The sequence below is a fragment of the Ambystoma mexicanum genome, chromosome 3q, assembly GCF_040938575.1.
Source record: "Ambystoma mexicanum isolate Mex_15411 chromosome 3q, UKY_AmexF1_1, whole genome shotgun sequence".
NCBI classification, from domain to species: domain Eukaryota; kingdom Metazoa; phylum Chordata; class Amphibia; order Caudata; family Ambystomatidae; genus Ambystoma; species Ambystoma mexicanum.
The window spans coordinates 1,110,318,653-1,110,344,065 of NC_090926.1; positions in this window are offsets into that span (position 1 = coordinate 1,110,318,653).

Genomic DNA, 25,413 nt, shown 5'->3' on the forward strand with positions numbered 1-25,413 from the left:
TCCTCCCCTTCTCATTAGCAACCCCATGAGATATTCTCTCCTTTTGGTGGGAATGAACAGGGTGGTGTGCTTTTAGCGGTGGGGAACCTCTTTGAAGTTTTAGCTGAATCAAGTTACCTTATTGTCAATTGTGACATTGTTCCTTGTGAAAAACGACAGTTCCAAATTTTGAATAAGCAAACATATCTTCAATTCCAGTCTTTTACAACATGAAAATCAATGTGTGGACCCCCCTATATTGCATTTGATGGAAGTCCCTTCTTTGCCATATTTAGCTTTTGAGACACAAGTTTCACCTGACAGATTTAGAGATCGCCAGTGTCTGACAGAGGCGAGTAACGGTATTGCACCCATTTTTGACAATATTACCCATTGCTGATCATTGCATAAATATTCAGAAGTGTGATATTTAGATATTATTCATATTTATAAAAGCATGATCTATATATATATTGTTCAATTCTTCAAATACATCATTTGACTTTGTAAAACAAACCTTCTTCTTGGTTCAGTGAGACCGGGGGCATTCAAAGAGAGGGGCGTTATATAAGGGTACATCATCCAGAAATAAAATAACTTTTGACATAAAAATATATAAATAAGGGTTTCCATTGGGCATCCCATACTAGGCATTGACTTAGGTGGAGTGCTGGGTTAAAACCACTTACACCGTCACCCGACCAACCAAAATTGAAACTAACTACTTTCTATGTCTCAAAATGAAAGAGCTTAACATTTGTCTGACAATAAAATGTAAGGGGTCAACTTCAATTGGGGGAGGTTTTAAGACTGCTTTTTTAAAAATGACCCTTGCTGTGCCAAGCCCCCCATATCTTCCAAATGAAGATCATGTGATGGTGCTGGTGCACTAATTAGTAGCAGGCGTGCTTAAGCAAAAGTATTGTACACAGGAATTTCTAAGACCCAACTTGACCGCCTATAAGCCATTGAAAAGACCACCACCCTTATAAGCTGTGACAGGGTCAATGATCTGACCCTGTCAAAAGGGGATGGAGACCCATTTCAACCTGGGACAGGGGCCTACTAGGGTACTTGCCAGAGCCAGTCCTGCCCCATATGCCATGTGTAGGAGTTGCAAGGACCCAGCCCCTGTCCCTTCAACATATATTTTGTTTGTATTAAATGATTATAGTACCACTTCTTCTTGCATCTCCCAGCTTACTCTCTACACTGCATCTGTTAGTTGTCTCCATGACCATCAGTCTGGCTTTAGAGCAGCCAGACACATGGAAACTGCTCTCCTGAACACCCGTGAAGACTTGCTCTCTAACCTTGACTCTAACTCTCCCTCTGTCCTCATCCTCCTTGACCTTTCTTCTGCCATTGATACAGTGAACCACAACATCCTGATCACCTGTCTCTGAGATACCCTAGGCATCACTGATCAGGCTCTGGCGTGGCTATCCTCTTTCCTCTTGGACCAACCTTCCCAGATTGAACTTGGGTCCTTCCTCTCCGCCATCACACTCTCTTCATGTGGTCTTCCTCAAGGATCTATCCTCTCGCCCTTGTTCTTCAATGTCTATCTGTCTCCCTTGTCCCAACTGATCTCTACTTTTTCCTCTAACCTTCAGTGTTATGCGGATGACATGCAGCTCTCTTTCAGGCTACCCTCGACCTCCTCCTTCTGCTTGCTCATCCCTGACTATCTTTCCGCTATCCAGGCATGGTTTGCCTCTAATGATCTGTGCCTTAATGCCAGTAAGTCATTGGGACCCCTGCTTGTCATGGTCATGAAGTCAGGGGCACAGGCATGCAGGGGTCGCATGGACAGGAGACCTGGGTGGACACTGTCCTGGCGCCTTTGGCTCCAGGCACATGAACAAAAGTAAACAAGAACATCCATTTAAAAATGCTTTTATTATGGACATAGCACTTCATATGCATTAACCTTGAACATTCCATCCATTAAGCTGGATGCATTAACCTTGAACATTCCATCCATTAAGCAGCCCCAAGTGCATTCTTGGGTGTGGCTGCTAACGGATTGCCTTTGCACGTGCTCACTCTCTAGGAGTGGCTGAGTGTGGCTGGTAAGCCGGCCCTAATGGGCGTACCCGTGATCTGAACTATATAAATTGCCCTGATCCTCAAGACAGACATTTCGCATCACTCTGCACTTGCAAGCAGCGTAACGCTCACCGTCGTCTGAGGTCAGACTTACCTTTGAAGATCCTGCTTCCTGGACATCCTGCTTCCTGCCAGCATACTTACCAACTGGGGGAAGCTGTTCTTACCTATACATCTCTTCAGCAAACAAAGTATTCATCTTTACACTTTCCGGAACGCCGAATTCTTCATCTTGGCACCGCAGCACGACACGCTCCATCGTCAACAGCAGCGTCTGCAAGGAAAAACAGAAGACAAGTTTAGACATCGAAAAAACAGTCAGTTTAAGATTGCGCTTCGCCATACTTCACGCTTTTCCTTAAACCATCACATACCTGCTGTCGAACATTGCAGTAGCATCCATCTTCCATCGAGCCGCATCTCGCGTCTCACAGCTGCATTGAGGCCGCATTTCCATCTAAGGGAAGAAAACAGAAGAGAGACGTTATTGCTGGCATAAATAGGAGCATCATATAAAGACATTAAACACAACAAACAGCATCGCAAGAGCTCAAGAAAGATTTACAAATCATAAGGAGCAGCATAGTCGCAGCTGGACTGGACTAATCCTTATCAGGGATCAGTGAAGGAACTAGATCCAATTTGATGCACCCCTGCCAGAAGTAGCAGGACTAGCAGGACGGAGAGCTTATCTTCCATAATTCACAGGTGAGCTTTATGGGCTGGCGTATGCTCACAGAAACCGTACTTTGGGGTGAAGGTTTCGACAGGTACAAAAATCATAGATTGACGCACTCACACACTCTTATCTCCACACAGGAGCAGTATCACCACATTCCACTGCTCACAGCTTTTCTACTGAGACAGGGGTGTTTCAAGTTCAGGGAGGGCTGCAACCGTGCCCCAATGCCTCTGCAGAGACCAGGTGAGTGTAACACTGCTCCTACCTTTGCGCTTTCCGCTTTCATGCTGGACGGCCTCCCTTGGCCCTGCGCCCTCACCCTCTTGTGAGGCAAAAAACCTCGGGGTCATCTTCGAATCCACTATCTACTTCTCTACACACATCATGGACATCTCTAAAAAGTCCCATTTCCAACTGCACCGCCCCCAGAAGCTCACTGTCTCCAGTGCCCTGGTTCTCTCAAGGCTTGACTATTGCAACAGCCTCTTTCTCAATCTACCTAACTCTACCCTCCGCCCTCTGCAACTCATCCAAAACAGGACCATGACACTTATCCTGGGCCTCAAGCCTAGAGACTGCATCTCTCCCGCGCTGTAATCTCTACAATGGCTCCTTGCAGCTGCAAAGATCAAGTTCAAGACCCTCTGCATTGTCCACAGGGACTCCAATGCTCTCTTCCTAAGTACCTTCCTTCCAAGCCCTCCGCTTGTATACCTCCAATTCTCTACAGGTGAATAGCTTCTCCAAGCAGAAATTGGGTGGAATATCTTGTGGGGTACATTTAAGGCCTTGCAGAAATCCCCTTCAAACAAAAAACCACATGGAAAGAATGCAAAAAAAGGGCGGCGCTTTTCTTTCCATGGCACACATATATGGCAAGCATTAAACACAAGAATGCCACCAAAAGAAGTGCTCTGCATTGTTTTACCTCCATTTGAAATCAACTGAAAATAACCTGCATGCAGAACAGCACCACATTGGTGTTCTATTTTCTGAATACTAAAGCTGCACACAGCACATCCAAGATGGCTTTGCAATTTGCTCTTGATTTCATTTTAAACCATCACAAAGTTGTGCCCTACATGGAATCCCACCCTGTCAAGCTTTACTTCTGCTAAGAATTAAGGCAAAACATTTCCAAGACAGCTGATGTACTGGTCAATTACTTGAAAGGCAAAGAATTTGGTTTTCCACTTAAACATGGCAGTGTTTTCTTTTTCTACAAACCATTGCGCACAAACTGCAGTAAATGAAAGAAATAAAGCAGTGTGTCTTTTTCTCATGTCAATTTCAAAACAATGCTTGGCAGTATATCTCTTTGTGTCCAGAAACTGACTGTGGGCCTCATTATGAGTATGGAGGCAGCCATTAGCTATTAGCACCATGGCTACCTCCAAACCAGGCTCCATTACCGGGTTCCTGCAATGGGGACTTACTGGGTCATTCCGACATAGGAACACCCGGGAAATCCTCCTTACAGGAACCATTCCCTATTCCCATTTGAGCCCCCATAGGGCTCAATGGGAATGCGGAGGGAGGTAACAATGGGCACATTACAAGTGTCCCGTTGTTACCTCCCTCTTCCCCTCGCAGGACCCGGAAAAGACGTCTGGTTTTACCAGATGTCTGATCCGGGTCCCGCAAAAGGAACCTCGTAATCAGCCCTGACGGAATGAAGGGGGCCGGTCCCCTTCTTTCCGTCAGCACCAGGGTCGTAATGAGGCCCTATATCTGTAAAAGCACTCCAGAAAGTTAATTAAAAAGAAACTGTGTGCTGCACAAACCGCATTGGAAATATCAAAATGGACTGAAATAAAAACACATGTGAATTTGCTCTTGTGAAAATCAGGAAAAATGTTATTTAAAGTTAAATGTCAAATACTTCACTGTTGTTTGCACAAGAAATATTATTGTACTTGGAGTTTGGGGGGCTGCAAAGCCATATATATTATGCTTTTCCCCCCCACAAAGACTTCAAGCAGTCTGGCTGAGGCCCAGGAATTGAAGTCAAACCAGTTTTGCAGGAAAGTTTGCCTCCCACTTTTTCGCACCTATCAGTGAACTGATGCTGCCAGGACATGTGCTCTGTTCTTAGTGGGCTGAGGGTGTGATAATTACTGGCTTTACCAGACTGGCCAGCAGGACTGCCATCAAATACAAACAAGGGGAGTGAAGCCCTGTGTTTGACATAAAGGTGCAATTTCCTTCAACCACCCTCTCGCAGGAGACCCTTTGTGTAAGCTGAAGCCAAGAGCAGACAATTGGGCTGTGGGTATTGGGAGGACCGGCCACACAGTGACAAATGCCCTCCGTGGATGTACATTGTTTTTTTTTACATTAAGACATTTCTCTCAATACCCTGAATAAGCAGTAATGTGATGTTATGACAGTTATCATGTGACTTTTAGACACACAGAAAGAGACTATGTGCATCTTTTTAGCCCATGGTGAACTGGAATGACAGAAAAAATGTATTTCTGTGTGAATCATAAATGGCACAGACATGAAACTTGGTGAAAATATGCAAACTAGTAAGGGGCATATGTGTAGCCATTTGCAGAATTTTAAAGATTATGTGTCTCTTAAAATTGGCAGAATTGTTCCAAAAAGCGATACAACATCACACAGAGTTGGCGATCGGACTGTCTGATTCCATGTGAAATATGGAATCTGCATATCTGTTTCTTATGATGGTGACTAGGATGGATTTGAAGTTTTGCTCCATAACTTATTTATGTAAAAAGTAACTCTTGGGAGACAAAGGAAGTCATAAAATCACACACACAGAATTGTGTCAGTTCCTCTGAACCAATCAGCCCGGAGGGAGCAGGGGACACCAGTAGCCTGGCCTATCCCGTTAGAGGGGCAAGTCCATAGTACTTCTGCCCAGATTGTAAAATTCTCTGATGTCACTTTGCCTATATAAGCAGGAGACAGGGAAACACTAGGGACAATCAACTGAAAACCATATCCAGAGACAGGACCATCCAGATCCAGGCAGAACCACCCACCTAGATCCAGGCATACCAAATAATCCAGGGAAAAAAGAGGAGAGGCTGCTGATCCCCTTTAGGAGAATCCAGTGACCAGACCCTTTGCCCAGCTGACACTACCGCTGTCCACTGTGACCAGACCATACCAGCTTTTCCCATCTAGGAGAGTCCAGCAGCCCAGTGACCAGATCTCTTGACCCCGCTGCCCAGTGACCAGATCCTTGGCCCTGCTGTCCACAGACCATGCTGGCTGTCCAAATTACCAAACACAAGTGTACCTTGTAAGTATCACATCACCCAGTACCCAATCTGCATATTCCACTCTTCTACCTTGCATCCTGTTCAAATCCTAATATAATCCTATAAAAACACTAGTCATTTCCCAAATTGCCTGTATCCTCAGTTTACCCTTTCCCTAGAAGAATCTGTGTTAGTACATATCCGTTAGCATATTTCTTTTATAATTATTTCAGTTATCTGTGTAAATCCTTAGTACCATTTTGAGATAAACTCATTAATTCCCCTTTAAGGAGGTATGTTGTGCAAACTGGTTGAAATTTGAAATTAACCCCATTGCGCGCACTGTCTTTCCTTAAGAATATAGTCATTAAAATATAGTATCAGTATAACCTGTCATTGTGCAACCAAAACCAAATTTACCCATGTATTTTGCTTTTCTTTAAAAAATCCAATTTGCATTCCCCATAGAAAAACCTACACTATCAACCTATAAAGAGTCATCCCTTCCCCTCAGCATCCGATCTGTTCAACGTCTTTGTTTCTCATCCCAGAAACCGATTTCTGATTTTGACTGTTAAGCCCAATTTCTTAGCTGTTTGCCTGTTTAAAGCCTGTGTAAACTAAGGATTTGCAATTCTTCCACGTGCGATTGCTGCTGTATTGTTTTCCTTCCCACAATCGATTTTCTGACCTGTGTTCACGTTGCTTTAGTGCCCTGCTCAGCAGCCTGTACGCTTCCTGGTCTCTTTAGTGCTGCCACACAAATTTCTATCCTAGCTATCCTACCGCAAGTATAAACTGATCTATAAGTAACCAGTAAAATCTGAGTATGCCATTTTGCTCAATTTGAGGGTTTTTCATTTTTCTTTTTGGCCTCCCATTCTGGGGTGGTGGGTTGAATTTAAAAATCGATTTTTGCCTCTTCTTTCTGACTCTTTGCCACTGCTTTCCATCCACACAGAATTTAGTTAGCAGATGTTTGGGGGCAGTGTTGCAGGGGGAGTTCTTAACATATGTGCCATCTGTGATTGTGAAGAAAAGTGATTTTGTTTCCATTTCTCTTAAAGGTGTATGTATATTGTGTTAAAAGTTGAATTAACTGTGTTATAAGGTTTTGCATTTGTGTTGCCACCCCGTGGTGGCTGCTGCCCTACATTTTGTTTTGCTCTTATTTTTCATTTGAATTCTAAAAATAAATAAATATTTCATTGTTATACACCGGCCAGGTTCATGGTCCATTGGGACAAGCGGTATTGGTTAAGGTGAGTGTGAGACGGGTTGGGTGCTTCTCAAGAAACAACCCATGGTTCAAATAAAAATAAAAAGGTGTTTTTTTATTATGCGCCACCTTCAGTGTCAATGAAAGAAGTCCCTGGCTGGAGTGTGCCATGTCATAAAATCCGTTACAATCTCTTTCCTCTGCGGGTGCCTCCTTGTGGAATGACCTCCCTGCCACTCTCCTGCGTTACCTGGACCTCCTTAAATTACGCAAGCTCCCCAAGCCCTTCTTTTTCTCGTCTTCCTTCTTTTTGCCTCTACCCTGCTAACCTTTCCCTACCTTCCTTTTCTCTTTGCCTTCCCTCTGCAATGCCCACCTTTCTCCTGCACTTACCTTGACTGGCTGCCTGGTGCTCCTCTGAGTCCTGTAGGACACCTGCTCCCCTGCCCAGTCCCTAGCACTTGCCTCTGGGGCCTCCTGCACTGCCACCTGGCCTTCCTGCACTTCTGTGGCATATTCCCCTTGGAGGCCCTGCCTTCCTGCACTTAACCCAGGGCACTGGTCCACTGGGTGTACTTCCCCCTGTTTCCCCCCTCCTTGACTAGTTGCACCTTGAAACACTAATGTATAGGCGCATTATAAATAACCTATCAATCAATAATTTTACATGTTCGGCACAACACTGGCAAATGTTCCTTTTCTTTCTCCATGGGACACACATACCAGAATTCACAGTTGCTGAAACCCAAACCAGTTGCTCACCGGAGTGAGAAGCGGCAACACGCAGAACAACAGAGGAGCGCAGCACAGATCCACCCAGCAATCGAGATTCTCCCTTTCGGTCAGAAACCAACTTTGAAATTGACAATATTGTTAGCGGGCCACCATTACCGAAAGCTGACAGGCCCCCGGACAAAAATGGGGCATGCTTTAATGCCTGGGATATGTCTTCTCAAACCTGCAATCTTGCCCCTGGGGAAAAGGAACCAAGCAGTTGTCCCAGGGATCCAGCTGACATGGGGAACCAGTGGAAGGAAAAGGGGGAGGATAAAAAGGGGCTGAGGTTCACGGCTGCGTGGGTTGTTCGGGTGAGGTCAAGGGAAGAGAAGGCAGACCAACAGACCAGGCGAAGAAAGGACGGTAGTGGAACCTTGAGTAAGATTACAGTAAGGCTGTAAGGCTGTCTGAGTCTAAAGCACCCCTATCCTTTAATTAATTAATCTTTTATAACATGCTTAATACTGGAAGCCAGACTCTCAGCCCAAGAGCAGGATTCTTTTGCCTCGGGGCTATCCCCCTGCCCTTGAGGTAAGTTCGGAAGTTCTTCATGTCTGGTTGCAAACGATTCTCGAGGTAAATTGCTAGAGATTGTAACAGACTATTCTTTGCAGAAATGATTGGTCTCCCAGGGAGTTGATCAATGGAAGCACCTGACAAAGTAGGACAAATTGATTACCCACATGCCCACATCTGGATTACAGAGAGAGTGTGCAAGACGAGTTGTGTTACTTGAATGTGAGAGTGCGTGCAAGGTGAGTGAGTGAGTGAGTGAGTGAGTGAGTGAGTGAAGGTGGTTGAAGTGTAGTCTAGTTGTCAGAGGAGATTAGTTGAGTGTAGATGGGAGAGTAGCAGAGTGGGAGAGGGCAGAGTAGTAGAGTGGGAGGAGAGAGTAGTCGAGTGGGTAGAGGGGGAGTAGTCGATTGGAGAGGGGTGAATAGTAGAATGGGATAGGGGAGAGCAATAGAGTGGAGAGTGAACAGTAGTAAATTGGGAGGAGAAAGCAGATTGGGGAGCGGGGGAGTAGTAAAATGAGAATTGAGAGCAGTGTAGTGGAGAGGGGAGAGTAGTAGAGCAGGAGAGGGGAGAGTAGTAGAGTGGGAATGGAGAGTAGAGTGAAAGACGGAAGTAAGGAGTAGAGGGTAATGAGATAGGGGGAGAGCTAAACGGACAAAGAACAGGGGGAGAGTAGGAGGAAGGGATAGAAACAGAAAGAAGACCAGGATCAGGAATAAAAGGGCATGAGAGGGCAGGACCAATAGGAGCCTGGACAATCGGGTGTCCCCTATTCCAACTGTGAATACTGATGTTACTTTTGTGTGCCATCATGATAGGATCCGCCTAAGGATTCCCAGAGTGAGACAGCTAGATACAGGATCTGCCTTTAGGTCATCCCTAGCAGCCAATCAGCTGTTAGATAACAAGTGTCTCTAGAGGCCATCCTTGGGTTTAGGGACACCTGGACTAGGGAGGGAAGGCCATGGCAGATGGGGGAGAGGCAGCCGGCCTTTAGTCAAGCCCATATCCTGAATTTCGATAAAAACCAGTAAACTCGCTTTGAGACTTGTTGTTTTCTTGAGGCCATCTCTGACAAAAGCACATTCCTGGAGGGAAAAAAACATATTTTTTAGCTTATTTGCATACCCACAATACATTGCTCAGTTGTTCTGATCTTAATTTGAGCTTCCAGGGATGGCGACTGAGTGACACTGTGGCATGTGTGGCTGAGCGGTAAAAGCCTACTCTACTCACACATTTAGGTCGAAGGTGTATTTACATGCTATTTGTACTGGTACATATACTCACTTTAATATTGATAGGGTGAGGAAGAGAAATTCAGAACAGGACATTGGTGCACTCATTGTTGCAGATGGTTCCATGTCAGGCATGAGAATGCCTTCCAGTCCTGTTTTTGTTTATCTTGTAGAACTTGCAGACCTGCATTTACAGCAAAAATAGAAAATTCACAAGATCCAGAATAATACCAAGAATGAACATTTGTGGGGTTTATTAAAAAAAACACGAGAAGGAGCAATATGGTTTTTCAGAAATCAAATGTAATGATAGCAATGAAAATTGAGAGTAGGGTCAGAAAAGAGGGGCAAGATATGCAAAGAGTGTGGCAGGGAGGTGGCTGAACATAATGGCTAGGAACATAGTAGGGACACAGACACCAGGAGGGGAGATTCATAGTTCTAATGACCAGAGGAGCTTTATTTAGAATCATACTCCATTCTGGTATGTGCGATGTTCCATTCAGAATGGGGAAAATATAGCTGCAATCACAGTGAATTTCCTCAGCATATTACTAATATGATTTATGTATTGTGAGACTTGTTTATTATGTGATCTGTGCACTTTTTGAGTCATCACTATTAAGCAGAGTATTATTTTAGCTTTTGAACTCCAAACATCAACAAATAGTTAATTCAACTAGAACTGGGAAGATATGTGACAAGTTCCTAAATTGCTAACCTGGCTCCAACCCCAGTTCAGAAAGTGTGTGATTCTGGGCAAATGATTTAATCTCACTGTCCCTTATCTGCCAAAACTGGTGGTCCCTAGAAGTGAAAAAAGTACTCTTCCCATCCCCCAATTTTGGGTAAGAACTGTGTTTGGGAGCGGTGTTGGTTCCTGGCCACCTGAAATGACTGTACTTTGTTATCACTACATGTACGAGAATCCTTTGAGACTGAAACCAGAAACTAATTAGTAGCATCTGAAAAGGTTAGAGCCTCCCTGAAGAATGTTTGATACAGGAAAGTACTAGGAGGAGAAAAGCAACAGAAGAATTGGAACTGCAACACCTGGGATTCAACCCTGTTCTTACTGCATCATGGGATTCAACCCTGTTACTGCTGCATGGTGTTGGGATTTAATCCAGTTACTATTTTCATTAAGAAAATTTGACTGGGAACTAAGGTGCGCACCTGACCTACTTTTTCATTTTTTCTACATGAGTTCCGGGCTCTAGAGGCAGCAGCACCGGGGTTACCATGCCCCCCTTTGAAGGACCACAATGCTGGTACTCTCCCCTCCAGAATTTTGAGTAATAACTATGTTTTGGAGGGGTGTTGGTTACTGGCCACCTGAAATGACTGAACTGAACTGTGTTATCACTACATGTACCAGAATGCTTTGAGACTGAAATCAGAAACTAATTAGCACCACCTGGAAAGGTTACAGTCTCCCTGAAGAATGTTTGAGGCAGGAAAGTACTAGGAGGAGAAAATCAACTTTTTTCATAGTCCCTAGAAGTGATTCAGTTTGCAGTGTGAAAAACTAAAATAAATCCCTTGTGGTTTACTAGACTATAATATATTATTGAGTGAGCCAACAACTATGGGCGAGAATAGTGAAAATGTTGCAGCTTATTCACCATACAAACTAATGTGTTGTTTCTAAGTGTGTGGTCACCCTCAAAATATTGGTAATATTTTCATTAGCGGTGGCAGATTGTTGAAAGCTCATTTTTTAAAATCTTTTTTTAATGTTTTTTTATGTACATATGTTTAATCAAAACCTTTTGCATGAAAAATAAAGTAATAATCAAATACACACACACTATAAAAAAATCCATGTAGAAAAATGAATCCTCACTTAAAATACAATGTAATAAACTAATTAAATATATACTTTGCAAGGGTACCTGGTAGAGTCTAGATCGTCCAGGTTATCATAACATATCTGTAAAGAACTGTGATCAAGACCACTAGTCCCAGACAGAGCTAGACATACATAGGTTAATGCCTTTGAACCTTTTTGTTTCAACCAAGATTATATCAACTTTTTTATACAATTAAAAAATGCATCATTATGTGCAGTTCCCATTTTTTTATCAACAGACACCTCTCTTCATCCAACTGAATACATGCACATTCAAATGTATTTCTTGGGGAAGGCTGTCACCTACTCCCAACAACCACCTGGGGCTGCCGGTGTTGTGCCGCTATGTCCATCAGAAGCTAATGAGCTGCTCTACACTTGCCTCAATCTGCCCAACAAATACAGCAGGATATTTTCTCAGTCCATGCATATCACGTGCATAGCGGGGGGTTTTGTTTACCAGACCCTGAGACTCTGGATTTTAAAACTATACTTTCAAGAATGAAAGCTGTTACAATGAAAGAAAATGCACGATACGTGTTCCTGCCTGCAGTCAGTGTTTCACACAGCATGCAGCTTGTTATGCACACAATTGCCCAACACTCACGCTTCTCAGACACAGACAATAGTCACTCCCAATGCCGCGCCCGAGGCTATGTGTGCAGCCAACTCATACTAGCTGCTTCCCAGTTGAAATGTTCTGCTAATAACAAAGGGATCTGATGGAAAGACATTTGGCAGCACCCAGGTGACAGTCCCTGTGCTGTCCAGTTTCTTTCTTATGTTTGAAATGCAAAAGAAAAAAAAAGTCAGAGCCCAGAAGTTAGTCTTCCAGCACTGAAATAAGATGATCCTGCACCCTCAAAGCACTGGAGCAGCGATAAGCGGATTGCTTTTTCGACCTCCAAAATAATCCTGCATATATCCAGGTGCAAGAAGTGACAGTCCTCCAAATGCCAGATGTATGGATCCTGCCTGAAGCAGCAAACAGCTGCCCTGCTTCCCATCCCCAAGGCAGACTTTAGCTCCATGTTTCGCTTGCCTTGTTCATGTTGTTTTAGTTCTTTATCTTAACTCTCTATGTCGTTCCTTCCTGGTCTACGGGTCTACAGCGTTGGCTGTGCCGGGACCCTGCTATATTGATATGATATGATGAGTCATTTATAACGCGCCCGTACACAAGTGTTTCTTCCCCCCATTTCATTGAAGCTCCAAGAGTGTGCCCTAATTCCCTCCCCCTGTGTATTTGGCCCATCTTAAGATAGCCGCCACACTGAAAGGTCACTCACCCGCTGAGTGGCCGTCGTACAGGGTGACCTAACCTACCCTTCAGTATTATGGCTTGTTCACAAGAGTGACACTGCGGCACAATGTAGTCAAGCCCTTATGCACTCGCTCATTTCCATATGTCTCTATCCAGCTGTTATGGCGAGTCGGGACCACTCCCCAACTTTATTGTGGGGGTAGATAAGGTCATAACGCCCGGAGCAGACCAGTTGTAATCCAACGTGCCTGCCTAGAGTGGACGAGGTGGGGTCCGTTTGGCCGCTGCTCTGCAATGGATGTGGTCACACCCCAGTGACCCCTATGGAACTGGAAGAGGAGTTGGAAGACTATAGGTCCCCAACCCCTCACAGACATCTCACATAGGCTTCCCATTCATGGCTGCCAGACAATGGAACTCCCTGCCGCTCTACCTCTAATCTGAACCCTCACACCTAGCCTTTCGCAAAGCCATCAAAACTAGGCCATTCACTGAAACCTCTCCAGCAAAGCCTGCAGCCTCTCCTTGCTGGGTCATGATGTGCATTCTTGCCAAATTAGCCAGACATAATGTTCAATATCACGAGATGCATTACACAATGTAACCCTATATCGCTCTCCATGTAACACATTATGTACCAAATTATGTAAACCCACTTGTAACTAAGCCGATCCGGTGTAACAGCCCCACGATTCCTCCAGGCTGTTTGTGCGCTTTATGAAGCTATATACAGCTCTTAGCGAACACCCCAAGACCGTGTGAATAGTTTGAAGTCAGAATCGCGAACCCGTGCCTTCGCAGACGTCACGCTTGATTGGCAGAGTACTTTCTGACAGAGCACAACAACAGCCAAGGAGAGACGCCAGGCCTGGCAGGCTGCAGGAAGGTGGAACCGTGCAGTCTCTCATCCAGCTTCACACAGAATTCCAAGAGGTGCAGATCACCGCGCAACCCTTTAATCCCTAGCCGGCCCTCATTAGGGATAATCAGAACTATCAGAAAAGTAAGGAATCCACAAACTGTACTGTTAATGAGGTAATGTGGGAAAAAGGTACCCGCGAAAATCACCAAACCTTGTCCCAGATTCGAACTAGGAAGGGGAACAACTATGGGAAAAGATGGAGGAAATCCAGCCTCAGGTCAGGGAGAATAAAATGGGTTCAGCAGAGGTTCCTGATGACGATTGACCTGTCTGTCCCTGCTCCCTTGTACCAACGGAAGAACCTGGAAGTCAAAATTCCCAGGAAACCACCGGCTGACCCAAGAGAAGTAGCCTTAGATACAGAGGCTACTCGGGAGGTGGAGATCTACACTCCTTGCCATTGAGGGACCTGGAGGGCCAAGAGGAGGGACATTAAAAATATTCTGCCTGACCAGGACCCAGATGAGGTTTGGGGGAAATACCTATTAAAACGGTTCTATGTCATTATTTCGATGTTTGTTTGTCTCCTAACCAAAAGACCGATTTTATTGTGCTGATTTTAGGGCACCTACAAAAACGTAAAAATGAAATTTCTTCACCCACCACCCCCACCCTCTCTTCCCGAATTTACTCCAAATGAGGGGTTTCACCCCCCAATCCTCCATCCCCCAGCCCACGCCGCCTCCCTCCCCTCCCAAGACTCCCCCCCACCAAAACGCACACACCCACACCCACAAACATGACCACCCAACACAAACACACACAAACATATCAACGTACCTGTTCTCTGTCGGGGTCCTGGCGTGCTTGTCAGTCCCTGTGCGCACTCGGGTGCATCACAAGTGCTGCCAGTTCGATTCAGAAATACTGCTCTGTGTGGTCACAGAGCGGTCTTCCTAAATCGTTTTTCTTTCCTGTTTGTTTCTAGAATCCCTATACAAAGGTTTGGTGAAAGTACTGGCAAGAATTCCAGAAGAGACGCCCTGGCAACAGGCCCAGTGCCATTGTTACTCGAAAGGCCTGGCTGATGACCTGTCGAGAAATCACAAAGAGATGTCCAATGTGACAGCTAACAAAAAGGTGAGCAGATGGCTTGATGAAAAGGCTCATTGGGAATTCTGCTGCAAAGGGCTGGTGGAAGACCTGGCAATTAACCTTAAGAAATAGCCTAGTGATAATCGAAGAGACCCCTGTTAAAGGTCTATCGAGGAACCTGATATCCAGAGCGAGACCACCTTTTACCTGAAATCTGGGTCTAGTGAGAGGCCAAAGGGCAAGTGGATGGTGCAAAAGCGGATCCAGTGCAAAGGCGAGTACCCACGTCTGGAGTACATAAGCTGGGAGACCCCATACAATCAAGCTCTAAAGGTTGACCTTACAAAAAGCCAATTGTAAAACCTCAGCGTGAAAAGGGAGATCCATTGTGAAAATCAACCAAGAAAAAATCCCGGAAAAAGAACTTACTTATGGTTCTATTTCTTTTTATCAACAGGAGTTTTTTTTATTTATTTTTAAAGACAATCAGTCCCTCATGGGGGCCAGACATGTTGGTGGTGTCCGGAAATCCAGTCCTGACGTCCTAAGAGCCCTGCATCGCAACACAAACAGTGCTTCACAGTTTGTCAGGAGATGTTGAACCATCTCCACCTCACCATTACCACAGAGCCAGCAACATCTATCCCCCCTAGGAGTATGAGACCATCGACCGACAATTCCACGAGTGCTTACTGCATTGAATTGAAGACGGAGATAGTCCCACACAAAGGAATTCCCCAGAAAGTTGCTGATGTAGGTAGGCACCAGTTGTCTTTCAAGTATATATGGAAATAAACTGGATGCAGTGGACTTGGCAGCCAGAGAGACAACCATTTGCTCACTTTTAAGAGAGACCAATTTCCCTCTCATTGCATTTTAAAAATTGAGTTACACTTAACATCAGCAAACCCTCTCATTTTCTCCGAACCCACTGATCAACCATGCTCAACATCCTACCCAATACTGAATTCCTCAGAAAAGCATCCTTTGTGACAAGAGCCTTGAACAGGATTCCTATCAGGGCATTAGCTTGTGCATATGCAAGTTTCCAATACAGCATCAAGCTTCTGAACCAATCGCTCGTAGATCATAATGAGATCAAATTCCAAAGCGATCATCTCTGCCGAAACATAAGATGGTCATCTTGGCAGACGCTTTAGAAGCCTAACCTCAATCTTGGCTATTGCATCCAAAATGCCCAGGCCACAGACCTCCGCTACATAACACAGGATTGGCACAACCTTTGCAGCAAACAACTTAAGCAGGAGCCCTAATGAGTTTCTTTCAAAATAATTGTTTTCATTAAAATTACATCAAAAAAACACCTGAGGATAAAACAACACAATACCCTTACTGATACCACCTGAAGGAGAAACCTTTGTCCACAAACTAAAGGGCCAGGAGCACTCGAAGAGAAGCGTGAGACATCCCTTGAGCAAAGTACCAGTTAAAGAACCAAAGGACAGATGAAAACTCATTCCTGGAGGGTGTCTGGAAAGGATGAAGCAAAGAGGACTGGAAAGAAGGTCCAGACTGCGATTGACCATGGCACGTACATTAGCTAAATTAATCTCGTTGTTTGCTGCAGTAGTATAGGGATGGACTTCTGAATAATAGGTTTTCTGGTGTATTTGCTTTGGCTTATTGTTGGAACTTGTATTATTAGAGTAGGGAAGCCGAACGGCTGAGCATTACTGAAGATTACATATTGGTTTCTGTTGGCCACCAATTTGGAATCCTGAGTTCTTTAGAGCCAGCATTCTCCTGAGAGTGAAGAACCTCTAAGAAAAGGGAACACACCACAGGGAAGAGGCTAGGAACCTTAGGTGGGGCACTGTATTTTCATTTATCCTCGCCCTCACATTTTTACACCCCAGAATTTCTTTTGCTGTGCCCCACTGGGCACTGTAAAGCATTAAACCGAGCATGTCATCTGATTTATGAATAAAGAACTATACTAATGAGCAGATAATGCGTCACCTGTCTCGCTGCTTGGCATACTACATTAGAAATCAGTTGGTCAAAACCGCTGCAATAGGCATGTCTTTTATTTTTAAAGGCCATCTTTCTTGCACCAAGGTGTCTACTCTCTCTAAGATGTGGTAGACATACTTTTTTCTTTCCGTATCGCATATAAAATTTCATGCAACTGTAGAGGTTCAGTTTGACGCATTATCCCTTACTCCCGCCCCCTCACCGCCGTCATAATGGAACAGTAGGAGAAGGGCTCTGTATGGGACCCTGTGTGTCGTTCCAATAATGCATTGAGTGTATGAGAGATGATATGCACTCAGACTGCCATGCCGGATGTACCCTCGCACTGAGAGTGTGGAAGGATTACGTATGGAAGGATGTCAGCATGCACCATTGGACATCATGGAGCACTGAGTGAGACCTGACGTGGACAGGATGTCAAGAAAAAGATATATGAAGCCATACTGAAACGATATGAAAATTCGTAAGAGTGACGATGTAACTGAAGCAACAAGAGATACATGTATGAAACGACAAAGTAATCATGAACGCAAAAGAAGACAAAATAACTTGCTGACCAATAAGTCTAAATATGCAGTAACGCAAGGTAGAAAGGATACATAGAAGCTTGCTATAGAGGAATATATAACGTGGCAAGGACGGCCATAGTTGGAAAATGGACACCGGCTCGTATAAATATTCAATTCAACTACCTCAGCCGATCAGGGTTGCAGAGTCAGGAGACACTGGAAGAAAAGCTTTGTGTGCAAAACAAAGGGGAGTCAATGTTGGCTGGGAATCAAGGATTCTATTTTTAAAGAATAGCTGCAAAGTACAAAGGAAGACATACAGATAAACCATTGATGAGACATTTCTCTCTTAGATTAAAAGAGAAGAAAACATTTTCAAGAGCCAAGTATTGGACAATTAAAAGTGTATAAAATGTATGCACGGTAGAGTGAGCAAGTCTCTAGAGGCCAAAAGGAGCAATGACACCCAGTATAATTAAATCAAATAGCAGTAAATAGGAGGCTGAGATTCATGGTCTCTTCACATGTAACTCAGAAGTCGAAAACAAGGGCTATTCATTAAGCCTCGCATGAAGATAGAAATGTGCTTTCACTCCCTTGAAAGTCTAAGAACAGAGAACAGGCTACAAGGTCACCTACAGATGGGGAAACCTTGACTCATGGCCGGTCTGATGAGAGATGACAGACTAATTGGGAAAGTGGGGATTATTCTGACATGATCCAAGCACCTGGGTTTCGGTTTCCTTACGTGTTGCTAGCCAAGTCAAAAGTCCAAGGTTTAGTGAGAATGCCAACCAATCAGTGGGCCTATGGGGCAACCTGCTATACAATGTTGCATAGACCAATACGCTGCCATTTTGTTTGCTATAATTAGTATTATATGTATTTAGAGGTAGTTCGAGGGTTGTCTTACAAATAAGCGCCAGCCAATGAAGTACTAACCTGTATACCATCTATAAGTACATACGTTCCCCTAAGCCAATCCCTCCAACTAATAGGTTTTATGGTTTGTCATGTAGATTGCCATCATAGATGATGCATATAGGGGTATAAGACCCCTTTGTAATCAAGTTTGTGTGTGAGTGTGCAAGTATCAGTCTGATGTCTGCCAGATGACCCTGCTTTACTAACCTGAGAAAAAAGTAGTACTTTGCAATATTCTTTGAGTCTGTCCGGTTATTTGGTCTCTAGCACAAAGAGACGCTACAGGTGCTAGAACAAACAACCCAATAGAGGGAGATATCCTCCATGTTAAACATCCCTCCTCCACTTTCTCAGTACTAGATCTAAAAATCCTCTACAGAGCACCCTCTAAAGATCCTGGATTCCTTGCATTTCATGGTGATTAGATTTCCACGCTATTGGGCACCCTAGTGGGCTCCCCCTACTCCACCTACGCCAGAGGCGTCTTGATATGGATCGCCCCCTCTGTCCCAGTCAAGCTGGCCCACACCAAAACGGACAATGAAGGTAGGATGGCCCTGGTTCAGGGCACCATAGAGGGGCGGGACGTCCGCCTGATTTGCACCTATGCCCCGAATCATGATGCCACTGTTTTCTTTCGCTCGCTGTACGCTCGGCTGACCCCGAGTAATGAATGCATAACGATATGGGGAGGTGACAACAACTGTACCCTGAACCCTCGCATAGACAGGTCGGATGGTAAACATGGGGACCCCTCCCCACCCGCCAAGATATTGAACGCCCTCACGCAGCAATATGCCCTGAAAGACCTGTGGAGAGTGCAAAACCCCGAAACCAGAGGCTACTCCTTTTACTCCCCCCCACATAAGGTCCATACCAGGATAGACTGCCTGTTCATTAGCGAAGAGCACGTGGCGGGATTTGAGGACACGCAGTACCTAGCCAGGGTACTTTCAGACCACTCCCCTTTGATGACCTCGTGGGTGACCACGACGCCCAGGCCCCCCATCCCCACGTGGAAATTGAGGAGCGAAGCGCTGTTAGACAAAGCCTTCAGCGAACAAATCAGGGAGGGTTCCACACATTACTGGCAGACCAACATTGATAGCGTCAGATACTTAGGCACAGCCTGGGAAGCCTACAAGGTGGTAACTAGGGGGGAAATGATAGCCGCGGCTGGAGGGGCCCTAAAATCCGTCACGTCCCTGCTAGCGCACGCTGAGACTGAACTCCAAGATCTCGAAGCCACCCCGTCCCCTGATCCCGCCCACCTGCAAAAGATGATTGATCTTAAACAAACATGCCTAACACACTGGGAGACGCTGGGGAAGTTGAGCTATACAAAATTCACGGAGAGGAATCATGCCCTGGGCGATAAACCCGGGAAGCTTCTTGCATGGCTTTATAAACGAGAAACCCCCAAATACCCCATTTGCTCCATTCGTAATACAGACGGCCTGACCCTCCACACGCAAGTGGGTATCAACGCAGTGTTCAAACAATATTACCAAACCCTTTACTCCGATCCAGCCCCGCCCCCTGACCACGCGATCGAAGACGCCCTAGACGCCATCTGGCTCCCACGCCTGGAGGACCACTTGGCAGATCCCCTCGGAGCCCCCGTCACCCCCGACGAGGTCACAGCCACCATTAGGTCATTGCCCTCGGGTAAAACGCCGGGACCGGATGGTCTCCCGAGCGAATTTTATAAGGCCTATGAGGACATACTGGCCCCCCTGTTGTCCAAAGTATATAACGAGGCGTATGACATAGGCCACCTCCCCGACACCATGACTGAAGCCACCATCATCCCCTTACTTAAGCCCGACAAGGACAGCTCTGACTGCGGCTCATACCGCCCACTATCCATGTTGAATGTAGACAACAAAATCCTCACCGCATTACTGGCCAGAAGGCTTCGTGCAGCCGTCCCGTACCTCATACACCAGGATCAGACGGGCTACATGCAGGGCCGCTCTATGTCCGAGAACCTGCGAAGGCTGCACCACGTGATACACAGCACAAACGGCATGCCCGGTAAATATGCAGTTGTGTCCCTCGACGCCTCTAAGGCCTTTGATTCGGTCCGATGGACATGGCTTTATGCCACCTTAGCAAAGATGGGGATCGGAACGGCTTTCTTGAACTGGGTCAAACTCATTTACACCAACCCCACCGCCAGAGTGCGTACCAACAACACCTTTTCTGAAAAATGGAGCCTGGCCAGGGGCACTCGGCAAGGGTGCCCCCTATCCCCTCTACTTTACATCTTAGCGATTGAACCAGTGGCAGCATACCTTAGGCAGGAATACGGTGACGGGGGAATAACGATAAATGGTGTGAACCACCTTGTCTCCATGTATGCGGATGACATGCTCCTCTACCTGAGGGATCCCGAACACCTTCTCCCCTACATCCTGGAAACCCTAGACGGGTTCCACAGATGCACAGGGGTCCAGATTAACCACAGCAAGTCTTGCTTATTCCCCCTGGCTGCACTTAGTGGAACCAAGGAAGAACACCTCCCCCCTCTGGCCCTTAAATGGGAACCCACTACGTTCAAATATCTGGGCGTCGTGATCCACCGGGACCCTGAGACCGAACATGTTCTGAACACGGGCAGGGCTAAGGAGGGACTGGCTAAATCAATCGACCTATGGTGCAAATTGCCCCTTTCGATGGCTGGTAGGGCGGGACTCCTTAAAATGGTAGCACTCCCCCGTCTCCTACATTTCTTCACCAACGTCCCCTACAACATCCCCCAGCGTTTTTTCAAAGACCTGGCCATGCTATGTAGGAAACTCTTATGGCGGGAGGGGAGGCACAGAGTTGCCCTAGACATTACTCAAAGACCGTACGAGAGGGGAGGCCTGAACACCCCTAACTTTGAGCTCTACTACATAGCGGCCCAGCTTAAGCACGTGATCCAGTGGATGGCTGATGATGCCATGACGGATACACGCCTATTGCAGCCCCCAGACGCACCATGGCTGCTCAGGGACCTCCTCTGGATCGGACCAATGCCCAAAACGCTGGACGCGCACCTCATCCGCCTAGGCACTCAAATTTGGAGTCGGGCCTGCAAGTTGGTCAAGCTGTCCGACCCCTACTCCCCACAGATCCCTATAGCCGCCATCATGTCCACTAGGCCGGAAGACCGGAAGGCGATCCGGAACATATGGGAACCCTCCGGCGTCGCCACTCTGGGCGATCTGGTGGACGACCAGGGCATCCACACATTTCTCGAGCTGCACGAATTGACTGGGGTCCCACTGGGTCAGTTCCTTCTATACGGGGCGGTGCTGGACAGACTTAGGAGGCGATGGCCGGATGCAGAATCCCAATGCGCCGGACACGAGGCCATAGAGAACCTGATAGGTGTGGCAGAAGGGGGACACGAAACCTCTAGGCTTTATGAGATCCTAATTGACAACACCACACATAGCGAACTCACATGCAAGAGCAAATGGGAGGCCGAGCTGAACACACTATTCGGCGACACGGAGTGGGAAACAATAACACACTATCACAAAAAGGTTTCTAGGAATGCCCGATTCCAGCTTATCCAATTTTACATCATCCATAGGGCCTACCTTACCCCAGCTGTCATCTCGAGATTCAATGGCGCTGGTGTGGTGCGGTGCCCCAAGTGCCAAGAACCCGCGGCCTCCCTGACCCACATGTTTTGGGCCTGCCCGAACATACGAACCTTCTGGTCGCAAATTCAGACCAAGGTAGCAGAGGAGGACATAACGCTAGACGTGCAATCCCCCAAGGCATGTCTATTGGGCTCGTACCCACGAGGGAAAAAAAACAAACCTCTCAACAGGCTCAAAGACTTGATGTACATCCTCGCAAAAAGGCGCATCGCAATGGCCTGGAAGTGTCCCAGGGCCCCTAAACTTGTAACATGGTGGGAGGACCTTCGCAGATGGACTGTGGCTGAAACCGGGGCCTGGGAGCTGGCGCAAAGACAGCAAAAAATAAATGACTCGGAGGACCTCCTGCAGTGGATTGCCCTCACGACGGCCCTGTTCAGTCCTAAGGAAGCCAGCACCTCAGGCGAGGACCCGGACAGCCCGGGCTCACCCTAATGCCAGCAGCAGACTGCGCAACCCCGGTCCGGGTTCACTTGGGGAGGGAGGGAATGGGAAATTATTGTGGATATTTAATTGATTGTCGTGTTGATGATACTGGTTGTATGTTTTCTTGGAAAAAACAATAAAAATATATTTAAAAAAAAAAAAAAAAAAGATTTCCACGCTATTTGCGACCTGCCCATAGGTCTGCTTTGTCCTTCTAGATGATTCCATGACCTTGGCCTCAAGTCTGTGAGAAACAATTACTACAAATAACAGTTCTGTTGTTGTGTGTCTACGTCTTGAAAGAACATTTGCAAAACACTGATGATTGTTTAGGCTGACACTACTTTGCATTCTGGTATGTGTAGAGTTCTATTTAGGGTGGTGAAAATAAATCTATAATTACTCTTTTAGCTTAATGTAAGGGTTTATATGCTTATCAGGTTGGTTTATATTGTGATTTGTGTACATATAGGTCATCTTTCTGAAACAGAGCATTATTTTAGCTCTTTCAAACCATTTTGTTATATCTTATCTCTTTGATGTAAAGAGTTATAACATTATGTGTATATACAAGGCCTGTGGTAGCGGCCGTGTAGTTATGGTTAAGTTGCTAAACCCATAGGAAGAGCAATGTTTGGGCAGCTTATAACTTCGCTCCCCCTGGACGAATCCTTACCAAAATTTGCAAAAAATCGCTCTGAATGTTTTGGGCAAGTTTGGTGAAGTTTCATCAAGGGGGGGGGGCAAAGTTATATAAGTTATATGGGGGTCCCAATTTTTTTACACTATATATATATATATATATATATATATATATATATACTAAGGAAAATGATTGCCAATCCTTACAACTCATACAAAAAGAGTGTGGGATAGTTTTCAAGAAAAGAAAGAAGTGTTCACAAATAATATGTCAGGATGCAGTATCCTGGGTCTCCCTTCCCCATGTTTTGAGCATGGGGTAAGGTAGGATAATGGAGCAGAGTATACTCCTGAGCTTCCCCAGCACGAGACACCAGTTCCGCTTTCAGTTATCAGGGCCGTCGTTTGGACAAGTCTTGTTTGTCTCGAAAGTCTCTTGCCTTGGAGGAGCTGAGGTATCCACGAAAACAAAATAAAGGTTCCTTTAACAAATGATAGTTCGGTTTCTTCTGGGTTTTAGAATGAGGATTCTTCATCCCAGGGTCCCCCTCTTCTGGGCGCTGACCACTCTCAAATTTTAGCATCCTTCTGCTGGGTTCACTATGGTTTTCCTTTCCCACTTTAGGGCAATGGCTTTCCACCCTTGGATCCCCTTCAGTTGGACTCAGATCAGCAAAAGTCCTTAGCAATATCAGGACCGTCAGTTCTTTACTTTGGGTGACGATTTCCCACACTCTATTCCTCTATTCCCGGGCCCTGACCCCTCAAACAGTTCTTTATCAATATCAGTATCTTTGGAGACTGTCTCTTCTGCTTCGGATGATCTGATGTACTCAAAACAACCAAAAAAAAAGTTATTTTCCACTTGTACTGTGGGTGATGGATTCACCCCTGGATCCCCCTGTTACGGGTGCTGAATCTTCACAAATCGTATTCCACAAATCAAATAACAGTTCCTTCTCTTAAAGGACTTTGGGTGTGGTTTCACCCCTGGATCTCTCTCGTTCGGGCTTGAACCCCTCTCGACTGTTAGCCTCCCGCCACCGGTTTCACTATGGATGTCAACAAAGTCTTCCTCTATTGTTTTCGTACAGTGTCTTTTCAACAGTTCACTGTGAACCTCCCTTTCTCGGGTTCACTTGCTCAGGGTGATAGTGGCTCACCCCTGATCCCCCTCTACTGGGCGCTGACCCTTCCCAAATCTCAGTCACGATTCGCAGCCTCCCTCTGTTGGGTTCACTTTGGCTTTGCACAAAGACAGTTCACTGTGGACATTCCTCTGCCGGGTTCACTTTTGTCTACACACTGGGCCTCATTACATGGAATACCGGTACCGGTAAACCCTTTCCGCCTTACTACGAGGTCCCTTTGCTGGACCCGCCTCAATGGCTGGTTTTACCAGCCGTTAAGGAACAGGCCAGCAAAGGGACCTTGGAGGCAATTACAGTACCGCAATTTGCGGTACCGTAATTGCCGCCTTCCCCATTCCCATTGAGCCCTCTGGGGGCTCAAATGGGAATGGGGAAGTGCCACGGTGAATGGGGAATTACCGCCCCCACACACCATGGAATGTGGCGGTAATTCCGCCATTCACCATGGCGGACTCGGTACGGTACCGGCGGCAACCATGGCGCTAATAGCGCCATGGTTACCGCCTACCGTGTAATGAGGCCCACTGTTTCTTGGGACTTTAGACTTTGCCCTCTCTTCGTCAGCATCCCTGCGCTGGGTTCACTATAGCCAACTTTTACCATAACCCTTTACTTTCTTAAATTCCGGGATTCACTTCCCTTGCTTTCTTTACAGTTCTTAGGTCAAAGGCTTTCGATTGTACAGGGATTTTGCTAGACCTCCAGTATGACCACTTTGACCTTTCCTGGCAGCTCTCCTACGGCTTTCTGGTATCTGTAGTTTTACTGAACACTAGAGTTAGCACCCACGTGGTGCTAGTTCCCTCTGCAGCCATCTTCCCTCACCACTTTATAGTTCTTTAAACTCTTCTCAATATGCCACTTTTGCGAGTCTCATTAACACAGTTTGGTTCTTAACGGCTTTTCCTTCGACTCAGTGGCTGTGATGAACTCCTTGGCTTTCCTTCTATCTGGAGTCAAGGCCGGTACCACGGTAGTTGGAGTCTCCCATGCTCCGGCTTATCGGCGTAGGCATTACCTGTGTACTGTTGACATCTGCGGCAAGACTGTATGGCTATTGTTCTCGGGCTTACGTTTTCTTCTTAAAGTGCCAGGCTTGATTAGCTGTCTCATTGTGTGGTCTGCCTTGCTCGTACTGTGCTCTCTTGCTCCACCTTTTATCCCTGTGGGAAAAGGAAAGGCCATCAGGTGTGTGTGATTTTGGTCAATTGCCTGACTTTGCCTGACCCTTGTGTTGGGACATGTCAGGTGAACAGTTTTCAAATTAGTCCTGTGTGG